Here is a 16,528-nt window from a genome sequence, read left to right as displayed (position 1 = left end):
TACTACTAAGTCAATTAGTAGCTAGGTTAGGACTTATGGATTGATGTTGATCAAGCTTATTTGACATACTTAATGCTTTGAGGTAGACATTATACTTACTTCAAGCATAGGAGTAGACTAAATAGGTTGGTCCCTCATAATTGTCAATATATGGTTTGTTGACAAGGATGGTGATCTCATTTCCTATGCTTAGCCAAGAGTTGTTTTCCTTTCCTTTATTAGTTAATTGTCATTGACATTCTTACTTTTATATTTCCTTGCCAATTACAAATCAAACCCCCCTTGCATTTTCATAGCCAATAATTGAGCACTTCATTGCAATTCCTTGTGAGACGACCCGAGGTTTAAATACTTCGGTTAATTTTTATTGGGGTTTGTACTTGTGACAACCAAAATCTTTTTAAATTTGATTTGAGTATTGTTAGTTGGTTGGGAACTATACTATCAACGGGAACTATTTTGTGTGAAATTCCTAACCATGCGAAAATGCTCCTTCATTCCCTGACGCGCATCCCCGTGAGTCTATGTTATATATATATAAAATCGCTCAATGGTGGTACCATTCCCGGGAATTTATAAGTGCCCGGTTACCCTTACGTCGTAGGGTCAACAGAGTATCGAGTCTCAACCTGGAGCAAGTGGTGGCAAACCACTGTGTCTACCCAAGGAAACTCGTGTCTCAGATAATTCAAATTCATAAGCCATATGAATAATTCATTCATCATTCATCAATATCTAAGCCATTCTCAATATCATCATCATTCGTCAATCCATATCTCATTTCCAAATTCATTCAAAAATCATATTTCAAATCAATCCTCATCATCCTTCTTTCCATTCGATTAATCAACAATCCCAATCAAAAAAATAATGCTTTCTTTTATAAATAAATCAATCTTAAAACATATAATGTTTAAAAACTAAATCTTTTTAAATAATTATTTCAAATGAAACTTCCAATTTTATAAAATTTCGGCAGCATCTCCTCTAAAACTCGAATTCTGCCACCTTTTTCGGGTCCCAACCAAACCAAACCAAACACCTGTTAATCAGTCAAATCACTTCCAATAACCATTGTCACAACAACAACACTCAACCCAAGGAAATTACAAAATCCAGAATTCAATCAACCAATCCTATAAATCGTAATTTAAACCAACTTCAACCAACAGCATCAATCAATAATTAAGAATTCTCGGTCTTCTCAAACAGTTTCAAACCAAACCGTTCCTCAAACCCTTTTCGATTCATTTCCAAAATAGCAAATCATTCTCAATAAACAAACTGTTTTCAAATATTAAGTCCTTTCCAAATTTGTTTTAAAATCAAATTTTGATATTAAATCGGGTTCAATATCAAATCAAATTTCAATATTAAATCTTTTCTAAAATTATATCATTTCCAAAATTAAACTAAAAGCCAATATTAAATTTCTTCCAATAATTCAAGGAAAACCACTATAACAACATCAGTCAACTAATCAGAATATTCAACTTTCTCAATCGATCAATCAATCAATTGAACTAATAATCTCATTCATCCAAAGTAACTCAATTCAATTCATAAGACTTACGAAACCACAAAATGTATTTTACGCATTAATATCGATTTATAACAACTCTAGAAAGTAAAACAAGTTTAAGAAAAGCGCCCCTACCTCGATGTTGCAATCGCATAATTTAACACAACAGTCCCGCTTAGCCTAAACTCACAACAGCAGCAGTGGCGATTCCAACACAACCGAGACGATGGCAACATCACCAACTCCGATTACACTCGCAGCAACATCAAATTTGATGGAATCAAATGCAGAAACAATTCTAAAAATTCAAGGCAACACCGAAACTAAAATGGAATTATAACCATAACAAACAGATAAATGAGACCAAGGCAATTCAGAGTATAAAAGTGAAACAGAGTCAGGAGAAAGGCTAGACCTAGGGCAGTGACACTGAACTTAAATTAGGGCAAGTCAACAGCAACGGTAGCAACGTTAGAACTAGCAGTAGCAATTTCAGTCACCCCAGCAGCAACGATTCTTAAAGAGCATCAACCATCAGAGCCCACAGCTGCAGTGACTTAATCCTAAAACATCAACGCCTTAAAGTTCTCAATCAACGGATAGCAGGACAGTAGCAGTGGAGGTTCCAAAACAAAAATAACTTACAGTAATTAATGAAAAATAAAATGAAGCGTAGCAGTAGCAGCACAATGACTGCAACAACACAGGGAAGATGGCCTTCTCCCCCACTTCAGCTCGTGACTCCGGCAGTGGCGAGCTCCTCAGACGGCGATGGCGGAGAAAGCAGCGGCGGCAGAAACCACCCTGCAATGCCTTCTCTCTCTCCTTGCGTCGTTCTGTCTCTCTCTTTGCATCGGGTCCTGCTTGTGGTGGCTTGATAGCAACTCGCGGCGCCAGTGTGACACAGAGGTCTGGCAGTGATGATGATGATCAGGTGTGACGAAGCTGGCAGCACAAGGCGCGACAACGAAGGCTTCTCCTTCCTCGCGCGTCTTCCCACTGTTCACCGACCAACATTAACGGCGACGATAAAGATGCTTCCAGTGGCGGCGTGCAGTTCTGACAGCGGTAGAAGCGCGAACGGCGGCGAAGAAGCGACGCGGCACGGCGGTGATGACTGCATGTGGTCCCCCTTCTTCCCCTCTTCTTCTGCTCTCCTGTTCTCCCCTCTCTACCCTCACCATTTCTTTCTTTCTTTTCTACTGCTGCCGCCGAGCTTGGTAAGGTTTAGGGGAAACATTGGCGGTTAGGGTTAGGTTAAAAGGGGGTTAGGGTTTTTAATTTGGGAATTAAGGTTTTGTGTATGAAATTGGAGATTTTGGGTTAATCTGAAATCTAATTAAATCTCAAAAATTACTCTAAAATATTATTTTTTGTATTAAAATACTAATTGATTTGAAATCAAATACTCTAATTGAAATTATAAGGTAATATAAATAATTTTCTTTATTTATAAAATATTAATATTAAATTCCGAAATCTCAATTATTTAAACCAAATCATATAAAATTCTTATCATTTTACATTTGTTAAACTTTATAATTTAAATATAGAAAATAATTCGATAATTATAAAATCAGATAAAACCTTAAATTACTTTAAACTCAATCAATCAAAATTTGCTTTAATTATCTTTAATAAAATAATTTCTAAAATTAAAGTACTTAATAAATAAATCGAAATTAGTTCCTAATAAGATTTTTCTGAAATTTCTGGGTTTAACAGCTACTACCCAAGCTGATGTTTATAAGCTCAATCTGGAGCAAGTGGAATACTCCACCACTGTTGCTACTACCCAAGTGTCACAATCTCTGACCTAGAGCAAGTGGGACGAACCACCATCCTTGCTACTACCTAGGTATCTTAAGCATACATTCATACAGTTTAAATCAAGCATCATCGTTATCAAATCTCAAACATTAACCTGGAGCAAGGGGGACAAACCACCATCCTTGCTACTACTAAGACATCACAAATATACATTCATTTATTACTCCCTAATTAAATTCATTTCTTCATACTCTTCTTTCCTAGCTCATACTGGAGCAAGTGGACATCGCCACTTCCTACTACCCGGGGCTACAATCACATTTACACACTTCTTATTCGTAATTCACTACCTCTCGAACTTTCTTCATCTCCAAGTTACTACTTCTTCTTACCTTCTACTTGCCATTTAACATACAACTGAGGTTTAGGGGCTAAAAGAGTGCAAATAGAGGTTTAGAGGTTCCAAATTAGGTTTTAAAAACATAAGATCAAGTATGTTGAAAACATGGGTCACGCATACGCGTGGGAGTGCATTACTGAGACGTCACGCGTACGCGAGGGCCACGCGTACGCATGGGCGTACATTTTTCCATGCTCACGTACGCAAGATCCTTGCCCGTGTACGCGAGATGCCCAACCTAAAAAGGTTGGTCGCGTCGCGTATAGTGGTCGCGTACGCAAACTATGCAGAAATGCAAAAATGTTGAATGCTGCAGAATTTTTAGTTTTGCACTCCAAACTTCCGACGCGCATAACTTTTTCGTTTTAAAATATTTTTCATCCGTTCTTCAAACGGCATAAACGTCACGAACCCAATTTTTATTTGAAATAAGTTTGAAAAAATTTGGGTGTCTAAAAGCTAAGTTATAGCTCACCAAAGTTCAGCCAAAAATAAGTTTTTCACAAAAATCTCAAACCTCAATTTTCAATAAAAGCTAAACTCAAATCCAAACTTCTATACCTATATTCAGCTCAGCAACATTTCATAGCACACTAACACAGCACCAAATTTCCTCACATCATACCACATTTGATCATACTTTAATAGTACACCATTTCATACATAAATTTCCTGAACTAACTAACAAGGTCATCAATCATTCTTCATATACACATATTCAATTTTAACACCTTACCAATCATCATTAAAGCATCATATAACATTCTATACTTGATAAACCCCATTTTTAGGGTTTATCATGTGTTGAATTTAGAGTATTTTATTAACCTCTCCTCACATTTATTCAAGGAAATAGCATAGTTTTGTGATTCTCCCTTGATTTGTGCCTAAATGGGAAAACATGCTTTTAGACCTTTAATTTGATAATTTTGATTCACCTTTGATTTCACTAGATGACTTGATGTGTTTGCTAGTGATTTCAGATTGAATAGGCTAGGAATGGATCAAAGGAGTGAAGAGAAAAGCATGAAAAATGAAGAACACATGGAAAAGCCAAAGAATTGGATGAGCTCATCCACGCGCACGCGCAATGTACGCGCACGCGTGGATCGTAAGACTTCAAGAGACGCGCACGCGTGCTGTACGCGTACGCATCGGTGGCCGCACGTGATTTTAAAGTGAAAACGTGCCCAGCAAATTCTGAGGAACTGTGGAGCCCAGTTTGCAACCAACTTTGGTGCCAAAATACTTTAAAAGACCAAGGATTAAAGGGAATGCATCTTTTGACATATCCCTTGCTCATTAGGATTAGTTTAGTTAGTTTTAGAGAGAGAATCTCTCACTTCTCTCTAGGATTAGAATTAAGATTAGGTTTAGGTCAATAAGCTTAGATCTAGGGTTTAATTCATGTTCTCTTCTACATCTTCTTCTCAATTCTTTGTTGTTGCAATTATCATTCTTCTACTCCTTTGTTGTAATTTCTTCTATTTTGTTACTATGCTTTGTTGTAGATTCACTCTTGACTCTTCTCTTTTCTTTCAATTCAATTTGAGGTAATTCATAATAATTGCATTCCTTTTGATTGTTGTTGTTAATTCCTCGCAATAATTGTTGTTAGATTTCACTCTTGTTGTCAAATTACTATGCTTTTTTTTGTGCCTTCCAAGTGTTTGTCAAAATGCTTGAGAAGATGTTAGAGTAGAATTTTGTGCTCTTGGCTTGGGAAGGTAACTTAGGAATTCTTGAGTTGCTAATGTCCAAGTGATTGATAGTTGGTAACCATTAACTCTAGTTCTCATTAATTCAATTAGCGGAAAGCTAGGACCTATGGACTTGGATTGATATAGCTCATTTGACTTTCCTTTACTTGTTAGCAGATGACTTAGTGGGATTGATCCTTGCAATTATCATATTATGGTTAGTAATAAGGATAGAGATCCTTGACCACCAAACCTTGCCAAGACCTTTTATCATTTGATTTCCTTTATCATTTACTTTTCCTACTTCCTAATCAAAACCCCAAAATATACATGTCCATGGCCAATAACAAGAACACTACCCTGCAATTCCTTTGAGAGATGACCCGAGGTTTAAATACTTCGGTTTATAATTTTAGGGGTTTGTACTTGTGACAAAGGATCATTGTTGGTTTAGAAACTATACTTGCAACGAGATTTTATTAGTAAAATTCTATACCATCAAAAATCCATTCATCAAAATGGCGCCATTGCCGGGGACTTGCAATGGTGTTATGTTATTGGTTATTGTACATATGTGAATATTGTGAATGGTTTGCTTGTTTGATTTAGTAGCTAGATTTTATCTCCTTATTTTTGTGCTTTTCATTTTTTGTCTTTACTATCATGAATTCTCACTTTGGCTATGAGTTTGGTTCTAATTGTGTTGTAGGAAATGTGAACTTCAAGATGACACTCATTATGGATTGAACCAACAAAGATGGGAGGAGCCTCAAGGAATCGATCACTCCTATTGGCAACAACCTCCGGTTACTCATAGGTATACTCACCATCCTAATGCATGTCAATCCAATGGCTATGATATAACTTTTTGTGAAAACCAATTGCCACCATCATATGCTTATGACTCCTATCCTCAACATGAATCGCAATAATACTCACAAGCCTTTCCATACCAAGCACCTTCCTATGATCCATATCCATCATATGGCCAATCACCCATACCATTCCATTATGACCATTATGAGCAAGAACCTTCAGAACCACCACAACCCTGTCATGATTACTACCAAGAACCACCTCAATACACGTCATCTCCATACCCTTACCAAGAAGAACCACCTCCCTACTATGAACGCTTTCTCCAAAATGATGAACCCTCTTATCCACCCCAAGCCCCAATATATGATTCCCTCTCTTTGCTACTTCAAGGACAAGCAAATATACAAAGGAACACCTTAGAGTTTGTGATCAATTTGACTAAGGTAGTGCATACTTTAGCCTACCAATGCTTGAACACTCAAGGCGCTTCCATAGCCGCATGTGAAGGATCCAAAAAAGAGCAACACATGGAGAAGAGATTGACGAATCCGGTGGAGAAGGAGGAGTTGTGTTTTGTATTGGAACCATTGGAGAAACCTACAACAACTAGAGAAAAGGAAGAAGTGGTTAGAGATTTAGGAGATGCGGAACCACCATGGGAGCCTCAACAACCTCCGGAGTATATTAAAATTGAAGAATATGAAGAGGTTGATCAAGAGATGGATTCAATCATCAATGACTTTCTATCCAACGTTGAATCCCTCCCCCTAGGTATGACATTAACATTATTGAAGATAACTACGAACCAAGTGATATTGATATCCATGTCGAAGAAGTTGGCAAGCAAGAAGAAATTGAAAGAAGTTGTCAAGAGGTGGAAATAACCAAGGAAAAGCCTAAAGAAGTAGACCTCGCATTGTCTAAGTGTGGGGAGGTTCCCCTTCCCAAGTCACCGTCCAACACAACACTCAAGTGGGTAAATTTCTTATCCTTAAGCTTGTTGGAAGTTTGGTATTAGGCTCATTAATGTCGAAGTTTCAAGGCATAGGGACCATGATTGGAAGAATGCTATTTTGTATGGGTCTAGAAGGATGATTTGGTGTGCTAAAGAGAATTCTACACGTCAACCACCCGAATGGAAGAACCATGACCATCAACTTGAAGACGGGTGCAAAAATAAGATATGGGATCCCAGATCAAAGCATGAAGACCAACTTTCGGAACTCATATCTTGGGTTGAACTTCACCCAAGCTTGGTGAAGAAGGTTGGAATTTCTGTCAACCATTTGAGGAATAAAGATCCTTGGAGATTCAAGGACGAGTACAAACACAAGCCACCTTGATAAAGAGCTTCCCAAATGTCCAACTTAAGGACTTAAAATAAAAGTGCTAGGTGGGAGACACCCACCATGGTAAACTCTTTTCACTCTCTTATAGTTTCTTTAATAAGTGATGTGAGTTACTATTGTAGGTACTTTTTCTCTTCATGTAGTCTTGTATTAGTATTTCAGTTGTTAGTTGCTTAGAGTGCAAGTTATATTTGTTTGCATTTGAAAATTTGTGTTCATTTGTGAAATTTAGCTGGTTTTGAGTTGTAGGTAGTGTTAGGGAGATTTTAAACCACTTTTAGTATTTTTGAAAAAAAAGGAGCAGGGACGCGTACGCATGCTTTACGCGTACGCGTCGATGAGTGAACACAGAGCCAATACATATTCCAGAGAGTTGTGTGAATGGTGCGCGAACACTGAGCGTGGGGCATCATCAAATGCACATGTATGCGCAAAGCACGCGTACGCGTGGATTGGTTAACACACAATCCATACTCCCACTCGAGAGTTACGCGACTAAAGCGCGTGCAATGCACTTCTCACGCAAGCCTCAACCCACACAGACGCGTACACCACACGTCTGCGTCAAAGCACACCTTCCTCATTCACGCTGTGCACATGGGGCTTTCGCGCCCATCCCTTCTTCGTGCCATCCGCGTGCACGCGTACAGGAGGACGCGTACATGTGGATTCAAAATCCATTAACCTCCATCCACGCGAGAAGCCCTAGCCATTCGTGCACATCTTCTTCCCAACGACTTCCCCCCTTCTTCTCTCTTCCCTCCTGCAACCAACCCCTAACTACCAGGCCCAGCTTCGGCCTCCACCGAGCCACCACCGTCCGGCGCCGAACCCACCACCGTCGACCACCCCTCTTCTTCTCTCCTCTCCCTCTTCCCTCACCCCTACAACTCTACCCCTCTCTTACCGGTTCATCTTCTGCCATCGCCCACCTCCACCGCGGCCACCAGTCATCACCGCGAGCACGACACCACTACTCATACCCTTTCTTCCCCTCTTCTCCCTTCCATCTTTCACCATTTCTCTCTCTACTCGGAAGCCTGCTCACCACGTACCCCCACTGCCACCGCGAGCTCCACTAGGCCACCACAACTACTGGGCGGCACTGTTGTTTTCCCCCTTCATTCTCCCTTGCTATTTAGCTTCTGCATCTCAGGTTTACCATCCCCTGCCTCCATTGCTCTGTTTTCCTCCTGTTGCAATTAATTTTTGTTATTGTTATTAGTTAGCTTAGTTGATTAATCTGTTCCGCTTAGGATAGTTAGAAATGCATGCTGTTAGGTAGATAGGATGTGGTTAGAGGATTCTAGGCCTGATAAGTGCTCCGTTCTTGTTTACTTTCTGAATGCTTCTTGTTTGTTGAATGATGCTAGTGTGGTGTTTTATGTGAATCATGGTGCTATTTTGTTGCTTTTTCAATACTGCTTTGCTGAAGTTTACTTGTGAGATTGAGTTTGCTGTTGCCTGAACTTATGCTTTGACATATCATAGGTGTTAATTTGCTGTTTGCTTTCCGGGAACGTCCAATTTACTGCCGGAATGCTGCCCAAATTTTTGAAAATTATTTTGGTTTTAAACTTGCTACCTAGAATTGAACTTGACACTTTTAGACTTGATTTTTACTCGACTTCCACCAAGTTCAATTCCTAGGGTACTTTGGTTAGCAATTCCGTGTCCATTTTGCTTCCCGTGATATGGATTGAACCTCCTTATGCTTCATTCTTCAAGTTAACTCAAATACTTTTTGCCTCTTGCTAAGCTCACCATTTGATCTTGACTTGCAATTTGTGGAATATGGTCCAGTCCTTTGCAATGATTGGTGCCTTCCACTTGTGTAAACCTTTAAATTCGAATTAGTTTTTAACTTATTTTAGTTACACAAAGTGCATATTTCAATGCCCATTAGTGACCATGACATTGTTTGATGATCTGCTTTCCATGTATATGCTTTTGTACAATATTTCATATTTCATCATCAATGACTGCATTTTCCACATGAATGTGAGTGTGCTTGTTATTCTCATTTTCTGCATTCTTCTTGATTAAGCCAATAATCGTCGTGCCACTCGTCCTTGAACCGGTTTTCTAACTTCTAACTTGATTAACCAACTAATTTTCCTTTTACTTAACACCTAACCCGTTCACCATTCTTTTGGGTATGACGCTTATTGAGCTTAATAAACAAGCATTATATATTGCTTGAATTCTTGGTTCATGGCTTTGATTTTTTTCTGAATTATATTGCTTGCTTTCCAAGAATTCTATCCTTTCTACCTCACTTCATGAATATGTCATGCCTTACTTTGTTTTCCTCTACGTGGCTTAATTGTTTATATCCTGCATATCTCTTTTTTAGGATGGCCGATAGAGAAAAGTCTAAGGTTACCTCAAGGAAGAGAAAGAAAACTCAACCATTCACTCTTTCTCCCTACTATGACTATGCAAAGAACCCTCTACATGATGAGGACAAAGCGAATCAACAGCTGCTGCCTACAAAAGCTTATAAGTTCCCTAACCTTTATTGTGAGCTATGCTTCCCGACATACCAGAAGAAAAATCTGAATATAGAGAAGAAGCTAGTCCTCCCGACTGATATGAGACGAGCCATTATGACCTGTATTCAGGGGATGGGCATGGGCTTTATTGATAGGGATCTAGGCCAGGTAAACTCATCATGGGTGAAAGAATTTTACTGTAACTTCTTCAGACACACCCTTGAGTCAGTTCACCTGCGAGGCGGGCAGGTATTGGTTACGGAAGCAGCTATTCAGGATCGACTCGGCTGTCTGCCTAGGACCGGTACTACAGATGCCATTGAGCAGGCAGAGGTAGCCATACATTGCATGACTTTTGGCTATGATGCACTGAGGGATGTTATTGCCACCCCGAATTCCCCTTGGGTGATGGATGCTGACAACAGGAAGCCCAAGGGGATGCTGTTCACTCATCTTTCTAGGGTGGCCAAGACGTGGCAGCAGATCTTTGCACATTACGTTATGCCTACCACCCACTTTACAGAGATCCCGATGGACATGCTCGTCCTGATCGGCTGCGTTATGGAGGGGTGATGAATCCACATTCTATGGTATTTATTTGCTCTATTTGGGTGGATTTCATTGACTTTCTTTCACTTATCCATTGAAATAGCATGCTTTTATGAATTCTTTCCTAATTTTGCTTAATTGTGAAAAATATGCTTTTCATGCTTAAATTGCTAATTTTAATTCACTTTTCTCCCATTCGATGCATTGATATGTTTGCTTGAGTGATTTAAGGTTTTGAAAGCAAGAATGGCTTGAGAAAGTGGAAGGAAAGCATACAAAGTGGAAGAATTCAAGAAATGAAGGATTTGGAAAGCTGTCCCTCCTGACCTCTCGGTACTAAATTGGTCATAACTTGAGCTACAAAGGTCCAAATGAGGCGGATTCAGCGGCATTGGAAAGTTAATGTCTGGGGCTTCAAAATGATATACAATTTGCTATAGTGGACATAAGTCTACGTGTGCGAACACACACAACTTGTGCATATGCACAGGTCAGAAAATAGCAAGTGTGCGGACGCACACATCTGTGCGTCCGCACAGGTCCTGGCACGTGAGCTCATTAACTGCAAACTGTTGGGGACGATTTCTGGGTCCCCAAAACCCAATCCAACTCATTTTTGAAGCTATTTCAAGCCAAATTGAAAAGGAAGGAAGGGGGAGCACTTAGGTTTAGGTTTTTACATGTTTTTGTTAGTTTTCTAGAGAGAGAAGCTCCCCCTTCTCTCTAGAATTAGGGTTTTTATCTTTATTCTCTCTTTAATTTCTCTCTTTAATTCTTGTTTAATTGTAGTTTCATTTACATTTTCTTGTTCTATTGCCTTTACTCTCTTTGTTTCCTTTGTTAATTTCTCTTTTATGCTCATTTTAGTTATATGAACACACTTGTCACTTTTAATTTCATTTAATGCAATTTTGATGTTTATGTTTCTTTGATGTTCATTTGAGTTGTTATTTTCAATTTCATGCAATTGGTAGTTATAGGATTTATTTTTATTGCAATTTATGACATATTTCCTTTTATGCATGTTAGGTGTTTGATAAAATGTCTCTTATAGTTTTTGTCTAGTTTTTCATACTCTTGGCTTGGAATTGGATGATTAGGTGATCTTGAGTCATAGATGTCCATTCGATATTGTGCTTAGGATTGTTAGTTGGTTTGGTTTCCACTAATGCTAGTCTTTCACTAAGTTAATTAGTGAGTTGATTAGGACTTGTGGATTGAGATCAACTATGCCCTTTTGACTTATTCTCGATGTTAGGATAGACTAATTGGGATTAATTCTTAGCCATTATCATGTTTATGGTCTATGATTATGATAGAAATCTTTAATTCCCAACCCATGCCAAGAGTTCTTTTAGCTTTCAATTTCCATTTTCATTGCCTTCACTTGCCTTCATTTAATTCCTTACATGTTAAGTTACCTTCTTGCATTCTAATTTCATGCCAATTGCCATCAAACCCCCCTTGCTTCCCTCATAGCCAACAATTGAGAATTTTATTGCAATCCCTAGGGAGAACGACCCGGGAGTCTAAATACTCTCAGTTAATTAGAATTTGAATTTAAAACATTCTTTCTCTTTGTGCATAGCAATAACGATCCTTTCTTCTTTTTTCTCTTTGATAAACAAGCAAGTAAGCTTTCTTAGATTCCTTTATTTGATTGGAAGTTACTTCTTCTAACTTGAATCTCATGTGTGCTTCCATTCAAATTTATATTATCTGTTCACTTCATATGCGGCTTTGTGACTTAGCTCTTTCCTTTTCAGCACCACCATCACTCTTGCAGCCAGTTTTGTATGGTGACACAGTGACGACTCCTTCCACTCCGCATGATCGTGAGCACCGAGGACAGTGCTACATTTTAAGTATGGAGAGGTTGTGCATCTTCAGCAAGCGCATTTTGGGTGACTGGTGCACGAATTGTGAATCACACTTTTCACAACTCGTACCACTAACCAGCAAGTGCACTGGATCGTCCAAGTAATACCTTACGTGAGTAAGGGTCGATCCCACGGAGATTGTTGGTTTGAAGCAATCTATGGTTATCTTGTAAATCTTAGTCAGGAAATCAATTATAATTATCAGTATGAATTGCGAAGAATAAAAGAGCATGAATTAAATACTTGTTCTGCAGTAATGGAGAATATGTTGGAGTTTTGGAGATGCTTTGCCTTCTGAATCTCTGCTTTCCCCCTGTCTTCTTCTTCACGCACGCAAGGTTCCTCCTATGGCAAGCTGTGTGTTGGTGGATCACCGTTGTCAATGGCTACCATCCGTCCTCTCAGTGAAAATGGTCCAGGCGCGCTGTCACCACACGGCTAATCATCTGTCGGTTCTCACTCATGCTGGAATAGGATCCATTGATCCTTTTGTGTCTGTCACTACGCCCAACCCTTGTGAGTTTGAAGCTCATCAAAGTCATTCAATCCCTGAATCCTACTCGAAATACCACAGACAAGGTTTAGGCTTTCCGGATTCTCAAGAATGCTGCCAATGGATTCTAGCTTATACCACGAAGATTCTAATTAAGGAATCCAAGAGATACTCATTCAATCGAAGGTAGAACAGAGGTGGTTGTTAGGCATGATGAGCGGATAATTTATACGCTTTTTGACATTGTTTTTAGTATGTTTTTAGTAGAATCTAGTTACTTTTAGGGATGTTTTCATTAGTTTTTATGTTAAATTCACATTTCTGGACTTTACTATGAGTTTCTGTATTTTTCTGTGATTTTAGGTATTTTCTGGCTGAAATTGAGGGACTTGAGCAAAAATCAAATTCAGAGGTTGAAGAAGGACTGCTGATGCTGTTGGATTCTGACCTCCCTGCACTCAAAATGGATTTTCTGGCGCTACAGAACTCAACATGGCGTGCTTCCAATTGCGTTGGAAAGTAGACATCCAGGGCTTTTCAGCAATATATAATAGTCCATACTTTGGCCAAGTTTAGATGACGCAAACTGGCGGTCAACGCCAGCTCTCTGCCCAATTCTGGCGTCCAGCGCCAGAAAAGGATCCAAAACCAGAGTTGAACGCTCAAACTGGCACGAAAGCTGGCGTTCAACTCCAAGAAGGACCTCTACACGTGCAACACTCAAAGCTCAGCCCAAGCACACACCAAGTGGGCCCCGGAAGTGGATTTATGCATCAATTACTTACTTATGTAAACCCTAGTAGCTAGTTTATTATAAATAGGACATTTCACTATTGTATTTAACATCTTTGGATTATCTTTTGATCCTTTGATCATCTTTGGACGCCTAGTTCTTAGATCAGAGGGGCTGGCCATCTTGGCCATGCCTGGACCTTTCACTTATGTAATTTTAACAGTAGAGTTTCTACACTCCATAGATTAAGGTGTAGAGCTCTGCTGTTCCTCAAAGATTAATGCAAAGTACTACTGTTTTCTATTCAATTCATCTTATTTTGCTTCAAAGATATTCATTCGCACTTCAACCTAAATGTGATGAACGTGACAATCATCATCATTCCCTATGAACGCGTGCCTGACAACCACTTCCGTTCTACCTTCGACTGAATGAGTATCTCTTAGATCTCTTAATCAGAATCTTCGTGGTGTAAGCTAGAATGATGGCGGCATTCAAGAGAATCCGGAAGGTCTAAACCTTGTCTGTGGTATTCCGAGTAGGATTCGATGAATGAATGACTGTGACGAGCTCCAAACTCGCGATTGCTGGGCGTTAGTGACAGACGCAAAAGGATAGTAAATCCTATTCCAGCATGATCGAGAACCGACAGATGAATAGCCGTGCCGTGACAGGGTGCGTTGATCATTTTCACTGAGAGGATAAGATGAAACCGTTAACAAGGGTGATGCCTCCAGACGATTAGCCGTGCCGTGACAGGTCATTTGGATCATTTTCCCGAGAGAAGACCAAAAGTAGCCATTGACAATGGTGATGTATCACATAAAGCCAGCCATGGAAAGGAGTAAGACTGATTAGATGAAGATAGCAGGAAAGCAGAGGTTTAGAAGAACGAAAGCATCTCTATTCACTTATCTGAAATTCTCCCCAATGATTTACATAAGTATTTCTATCCCTCTTTTATTATTTAATTTCGAAAACTCCATCACTATTTTATATCCGCCTGACTGAGATTTACAAGATGACCATAGCTTGCTTCATACCAACAATCTCTGTGGGATTCGACCCTTACTCACGTAAGGTATTACTTGGACGACCCAGTGCACTTGCTGGTTAGTTGTGCGAAGTTGTGAACCATGGTATTGGCATCATGTGTTTGGCGCCATTACCAGGGAAAGAAAGAGCAATGAATTTTACATAATTAAAGTGTAATCACAATTTCTGCGCACCAAGGCACATGTTCATAGGTTGAGAATGGTGATGAGTTTAACGGATCATCACATCCATCATATTGAAGCGCGAATGAACATCTTAGATAGAAACAAGCGTGTTTGAATAGAAAACAGAAATAATTGCATTAATTCATCGAGACACAGCAGAGCTCCTTACCCCTAACAATGGAGTTTAGAGACTCATGCCATCAAAGAGTACAAAGTTCAGATCTAAAAATGTCATGAGGTCCAAAATAAATCTCTAAAAGTTGTTTAAATACTAAACTAGTAACCTAGGTTTATAGAAAATGAATAAACTAAGATAATTGGTGCACAAATCCACTTCTGGGGCCCACTTGGTGTGTGTTGGGGCTGAGACTTAAGCTTCTCACGTGCCTGGGCTGTTTTGGGCGTTCAACGCCAGGTTGTAACCCGTTTCTGGCGTTTAATTCCAACTTGTGACTTGTTTCTGGCGCTGGACGCCAGACTACAACATGGAACTGGCGTTGAACGCCAGTTTATGTCATCTATCCTTGAGCAAAGTATGGACTATTATATATTGTTGGAAATCTCTGGATGTCTACTTTCCAACGCAATTGAAAGGGCACCAATTGGACTTCTGTAGCTCCAGAAAATCCATTCCGAGTGCTGAGAGGTCAGAATCCAACAGCATCAGCAGTCCTTTTTCAGCCTGAATCAGATTTTTGCTCAGCTCCCTCAATTTCAGCCAGAAAATACCTGAAATTACAGAAAAACACACAAACTCATAGTAAAGTCTAGAAATATGAATTTTTCCTAAAAACTAATGAAAATATACTAAAAACTAACCAAATCATGCTAAAAACTATATGAAATTAACCCCAAAAAGCGTATAAAATATCCGCTCATCACAACACCAAACTTAAACTGTTGCTTGTCCCCAAGCAACTAGACAAACAAAATAGAATACAAATAAGTCACTCAGCAATAATATCTTAGAGTTCTTGAGTGAAGCTCAGATTCTAATTAGATGAGCGGGACTAGTAGCTTTTTGCTTCCGAACAGTTTTGGCATCTCACTTTATCCATTGAAGCTCAGAATGATTGGCATCTATAGGAACTTAGAATTCAGATAATGTTATTGATTCTCCTAGTTCAGTATGTTGATTCTTGAACACAGCTACTTTATGGGTCTTGGCCGTGGCCCTAAGCACTTTGTTTTCCAGTATTACCACCGGATACATAAATGCCACCGACACATAATTGGGTGAACCTTTTCGGATTGTGACTCAGCTTTGCTAAAGTCCCCAATTAGAGGTGTCCAGGATTCTTAAGCACACTCTTCTTTTTGCTTTGGACCTTGACTTTAACCGCTCAGTCTCAAGTTTTCACTTGACACCTTCACGCCACAAGCACATGGTTAGGGACAGCTTGGTTTAGCCGCTTAGACTAGGACTTGATTCCCTTAGGCCCTCCTATCCACTGATGCTCAAAGCCTTGGATCCTTTTTATTACCCTTGCCTTTTGGTTTTAAGGGCTATTGGCTTTTTCTGCTTGCTTTTTCTCTCTCTTTTTCTTCTGCAAGCTTTGTATTCATTGCTTTTTCTTGCTTCAAGAATCATTTTTATG

At 39.4% G+C, this 16,528-nt stretch overlaps 1 long non-coding RNA gene across 1 annotated transcript; it reads right to left on the bottom strand.

Annotated features, from left to right (window-relative positions):
- Positions 1,732–2,475, bottom strand: LOC110267809. The gene is made up of 3 exons (XR_002355729.1): positions 2,168–2,475; positions 1,938–2,069; positions 1,732–1,820 (listed from the first exon to the last, which is right to left on the bottom strand). It is a non-coding gene; the product is annotated as an uncharacterized LOC110267809 (long non-coding RNA).

Source organism: Arachis ipaensis, chromosome B02 (genome assembly GCF_000816755.2).
Source record: "Arachis ipaensis cultivar K30076 chromosome B02, Araip1.1, whole genome shotgun sequence".
NCBI lineage: Eukaryota > Viridiplantae > Streptophyta > Magnoliopsida > Fabales > Fabaceae > Arachis > Arachis ipaensis.
This window is presented reverse-complemented; position numbering and strand designations above follow the sequence as displayed.